Consider the following 6,000-nt stretch of genomic DNA (forward strand, 5'->3'; position numbering starts at 1 on the left):
TGTACCAGTATGCTAGCCATATGAAAGGGAAAATAAGTGTGTCTTAAGTCTGGACTTGAAAGTCTCCACAGAATCTGATTGTTTTATTGATGCAGGGAGATCATTCCACAGAACAGGGGCACAATAAGAGAAAGCTCTATGACCCGCAGACTTCTTATTCACCCTAGGGACACAAAGTAGTCCTGCACCCTGAGAACGTAAAGCCCGGGCCAGTACGTAAGGTTTAATTAGGTCAGCTAGGTAGGGAGGTGCCAGTCTGTGAACAGTTTTATAGGTTAGTAGCAGAACCTTAAAATCTGATCTCACTGGGACAGGAAGCCAGTGAAGAGATGCCAAAATGGGTGTAATGTGGTCAAACTTTCTGCTTCGTGTCAAAAGTCTGGCTGCAGCATTCTGAACCAATTGTAGAGCCCTAATGCTAGACTGCGGTAAACCAGAAAATAGAACATTGCAGTAGTCCAATCTAGAAGAGATGAACACATAGATCAGGGTCTCAGCATCAGCCATAGACAGGATGGGACGAATCTTCGCTATATTTCGCAGGTGGAAGAAAGCAGTCCTAGTAATATTTCTAATGTGGAGGTCCAAGGACAACGAAGGATCAAAAATTACCCCAAGATTCCTCACTTTGTCAGTGTGATGTATGACACACGAGCCTAGGCTGAGTGTTAACTGGTCAAATTGATGCCGATGTCTCACTGGACCAAGAACCATCATTTCAGTCTTTTCAGAGTTTAAAAGTAGGAAGTTTCTAGACATCCAACTTCTCACTGCTGCAAGGCAATCTTCTAAGGATTTTATGTGAACGAGATTACCAACAGTTATCGGCATATACAACTGTGTATCATCTGCATAGCAGTGAAAGGTAATCCCAAAACGCCGCAATATGTGCCCAAGGGGTGCTATATAAAGGGAGAAAAGCAGGGGGCCTAAGACAGACCCCTGAGGAACCCCAAATTTCATGTCACTATGGTTAGAGGTAGTGTTTCTGTATAAAACACAGTGAGAATGACTGGTCAAGTATGACGTCAGCCATGCAAGGGGCACTCCCAGTAATCCCAAAATGATTTTCCAGCCTATCAAGTAGAATATCAAATCAAATCAATTTCATTTATATAGCGCCAAATCACAACAAACAGTTGCCCCAAGACGCTTCATATTGTAAGGCAAAGCCATACAATAATTACGGAAAATCCCCAACTGTCAAAACGACCCCCTGTGAGCAAGCACTTGGCTACAGTGGGAAAGAAAAACTCCCTTTTAACAGGAAGAAACCTCCAGCAGAACCAGGCTCAGGGAGGGGCAGTCATCTGCTGGGACTGGTTGGGGCTGAGGGGAGAGAATCAGGAAAAAGACATGCTGTGGAGGGGAGCAGAGATCAATCACTAATGATTAAATGCAGAGTGGTGCATACAGAGCAAAAAGAGAAAGAAACACTCAGTGCATCATGGGAACCCCCCAGCAGTCTAAGTCTATAGCAGCATAACTAAGGGATGGTTCAGGGTCACCTGATCCAGCCCTAACTATAAGCTTTAGCAAAAAGGAAAGTTTTAAGCCTAATCTTAAAAGTAGAGAGGGTGTCTGTCTCCCTGATCTGAATTGGGAGCTGGTTCCACAGGAGAGGAGCCTGAAAGCTAGTCCCCATCAGTACTCTAGCTGCAGCATTTTGAATTAACTGAAGGCTTTTCAGGGAACTTTTAGGACAACCTGATAATAATGAATTACAATAGTCCAGCCTAGAGGAAATAAATGCATGAATTAGTTTTTCAGCATCACTCTGAGACAAGACCTTTCTAATTTTAGAGATATTGCACAAATGCAAAAAAGCAGTCCTACATATTTGTTTAATATGTGCATTGAAGGACATATCCTGATCAAAATGACTCCAAGATTTCTCACAGTATTACTAGAGGTCAGGGTAATGCCATCCAGAGTAAGGATCTGGTTAGACACCATGTTTCTAAGATTTGTGGGGCCAAGTACAATAACTTCAGTTTTATCTGAGTTTAAAAGCAGGAAATTAGAGGTCATCCATGTCTTTATGTCTGTAAGACAATCCTGCAGTTTAGCTAATTGGTGTGTGTCCTCTGGCTTCATGGATAGATAAAGCTGAGTATCATCTGCCTAACAATGAAATTTTAAGCAATGCTGTCTAATAAGACAAGCTTTCAAATGAATTAAAGCTCTGTCTGGGTTTTTGATTAATTAACAAGCTGGAGTGGAAGATTGCTGCTAATCCTCCGCCTCGGCCCGTGCTACGAGCATTCTGGCAGTTAGTGTGACTCGGGGGTGTTGACTCATTTAAACTAACATATTCATCCTGCTGTAACCAGGTTTCTGTAAGGCAGAATAAATCAATATGTTGATCAGTTATTATATCATTTACCAACAGGGACTTAGAAGAGAGAGATATAATGTTTAATAGACCACATTTAACTGTTTTAGTCTGTGGTGTAGTTGAAGGTGCTATATTATTTTTTCTTTTTGAATTTTTATGCTTAAATAGATTTTGCTGGTTATTGGTGGTCTGGGAGCAGGCACCGTCTCTACGGGGATGGGGTAATGAGGGGATGGCAGGGGGAGAGAAGCTGCAGAGAGGTGTGTAAGACTACAACTCTGCTTCCTGGTCCCAACCCTGGATAGTCACGGTTTGGAGGATTTAAGAAAATTGGCCAGATTTTCTAGAAATGAGAGCTGCTCCATCCAAAGTGGGATGGATGCCGTCTCTCCTAACAAGACCAGGTTTTCCCCAGAAGCTTTGCCAATTATCTATGAAGCCCACCTCATTTTTTGGACACCACTCAGACAGCCAGCAATTCAAGGAGAACATGCGGCTAAACATGTCACTCCCAGTCTGATTGGGGAGGGGCCCAGAGAAAACTACAGAGTCTGACATTGCTTTTGCAAAGTTACACACCGATTCAATATTAATTTTAGTGACCTCCGATTGGCGTAACCGGGTGTCATTACTGCCGACGTGAATTACAATCTTACCAAATTTTCGCTTAGCCTTAGTCAGCAGTTTCAAATTTCCTTCAATGTCGCCTGCTCTGGCCCCCGGAAGACAATTGACTATGGTTGCTGGTGTCGCTAACTTCACATTTATCAAAACAGAGTCGCCAATAACCAGAGTTTGATCCTCGGCGGGTGTGTCGCCGAGTGGGGAAAAACGGTTAGAAATGTGAACAGGTTGGCGGTGTACACGGGGCTTCTGTTTAGGGCTACGCTTCCTCCTCACAGTCACCCAGTCGGCCTGCTTTCCCGGCTGCTCGGGATCTGCCGGAGGGTAACTAATGGCGGCTAAGCTACCTTGGTCTGCACCGACTACAGGGGCCTGGCTAGCTGTAGGATTTTCCAAGGTGTGGCGCCGAGTCTCCAATTCGCCCAGCCTGGCCTCCAAAGCTACGAATAAGCTACACTTATTACAAGTACCATTACTGCTAAAGGAGGCCGAGGAATAACTAAACATTTCACACTCAGAGCAGAAAAGTGCGGGAGAGACAGGAGAAGCCGCCATGCTAAACTGACTAAGAGCCAGTAGCTGCGCTAAGCTAGCAGATTCCTAAAAACACGCAAAGTGAATAATGTGTAAATAATTTAGAGGTGATTCAGCAGAGGGAGTGCTTTAGTTAAGGCACGTGAAGATTACACTGTGAAATAAATCGTTATCTAGTTAACTAGATCAGTCTAACTGCGCAGATTAAACAGTTAACAGATACAGCAAAACACCGCTGTGCTCCGTAACAGGAAGTGATACAATACCGCAGTGAGAGCCAACCACCAGTAGAGGCAGAATAAGCCGAACATTCGCGAATATGATGATCCACTGTATCATATGCAGCACTGAGATCTAACAGCAACAGAACCGTAGTGGTGTCTGAATCCATTGTAAGCAGTAGATCATTCACCACTTTAGTGAGAGCCGTCTCTATGGAATGATATTTTCTAAAAGCAGACTGCAGTGGCTCAAAGAGATTATTCTCAGTAAGATAGTCCACGAGCTGCTGTGAACCACTTTTTCCAGAATTTTAGAGCAAAATGATAGATTTGATATCAGCCGATAGTTTGTCAAAACACTAGGGTCAAGATTAGGTTTCTTAAGTAATGGTTTAGTCACTGCAGATTTGAAACGTTTAGGAACAGATCCAAAAGTTAAAGAAAGATTAATAATTTCCAGCACAATTGGCCCAAGAGTGGGCCACAGGTCCTTAAACAGTTTTGTTGGTATAGGATCAAATAAACAGGTTGTACTTTTTGTTGACGTTACGAGTTTCGTCACCATGTCTAGAGAGATACTATCAAATTCTGTAAATCTAGGTAATACCTCAGTAGTGGCGCCCACCTCAATAGCAGGGTGTAGTGGCTGGGTTCAGGCATCCCGGGATATGTTTAACCTGATGTCTTCTATTTTCCTCTCAAAGTAATCTAGGAAATCTTGTGCTGTAAAAGGAGAGCGAACTGCAGGTGGTTGTCCATGAATAAGTGTTGCCACTGTGTCGAACAAGAACTTTGAGTTATGCTTGTTTTTGTTGATCAAATCAGAGTAGTAAGTCCGCTTTGTAGCCAATAATGCATGCTTATAGTCTAAGATAGCATCATGCCACACAAGGTGGAATACTTCTAATTTTGAACGATGCCATTTCCGTTCTAGACCTCTTGCTTTATGCTTGAGGTCACGCAGGTAATCACTGAACCAAGGTGACTGCGATTTGGGGGAGCGCGGTTTCAACACAGGTGGTGCAGTATGTCGAGTGTCGAGAGTTTAAACTATCCACAAGTCTGTCTACTGACTGGGTATTTCTAAAAAGTGAGGCTAAGACATCAGGCAGTCTAGCTTCTAGTTCAGTCTTAGTTGAGGAGTTGATGCTTCGCTGCAGTGATAAATAAGGTTGTTGTTCCACTAAACATGGCAGCGAAACTGTAAACTTAATAAGTGAGTGATCAGAGACCACTGATGTAAGAGGCATGATATCAATATTTGTGACAGCAATACCACGTGCGAGAACCAGATCCAGGGTATTTCCACTAATGTGCGTCGAATCCCGAATCCATTGCCGAAATCCTAATGCATCCACAATTTCCATAAATGATTTGCAGAGGGATCAGAAGGCTTATTTATATGAATGTTAAAGTCACCAATGATCAGAATGTTATCTGCACTAGTTGACAAGTTAGAGACGAACGCACCAAATTCATCTAAGAATTCAGAATATGGGCCAAGAGGCCTATATACAGTGACAAAGTAATATGGCTGATTTTTATTCTTCTGACCTTGGCAATGTGTAATATCCTGAGTGGAGCGGAGAATCAGCTGCTCAAACGAGTTATATTTGTGACCCCCAACAGCTAATAAGCTAAAGCTAGATTTATAAATAAGAGCAACACCCCCGCCTTGCTTCGCATCACGAGGGACATGACTAAATGTATATGCTGGTGGGCAGGCTTCATTTAAGGGGAGGACAGCTGTAGGTTTAAGCCAGGTTTCACATAACCCAATCATATCTAAGTAATGATCAATAATTAAATCATTAATCAACAATGATTTTGAGGACAGTGATCTTATGTTAATGAGACCCAGTCTAAGGACCTCAGTGGGGTTGACAGTTGAACTGTTTGGGTTTAGGGGTGGTTCCAGAGTGGCATATATAAGATGCCTAGAAGTAGGTTTAGGTTTGAGACATTCCACGCGCGTTGTAGGTAGCAGACACGAAATCTTTGCTATTACTGGAACAACCACTGGGCCATCCTCAATTTCAACATCATCTAATATAGTAATGGGTATTAAGTTTGCAAAGCATATCCTCTATGATTTTTATGGACATGTCTACGGGGCTTAAATGCATGGTGAATAATTAGGCAGTGATGGAAAACAGGTGTGGTGAGCTGGCAGGAAGTGGGCATGGACAAACAAAGATAAGAGACAAGGCAAGAGAGTAAAGTGACAAATGGGAAAGCAGAAGACAAACAAAATGGGGTGTGGCCAACAGGAATGAGGAAGTG

This window comes from Thalassophryne amazonica, unplaced genomic scaffold (assembly GCF_902500255.1).
Source record: "Thalassophryne amazonica unplaced genomic scaffold, fThaAma1.1, whole genome shotgun sequence".
Classification (NCBI taxonomy): domain Eukaryota; kingdom Metazoa; phylum Chordata; class Actinopteri; order Batrachoidiformes; family Batrachoididae; genus Thalassophryne; species Thalassophryne amazonica.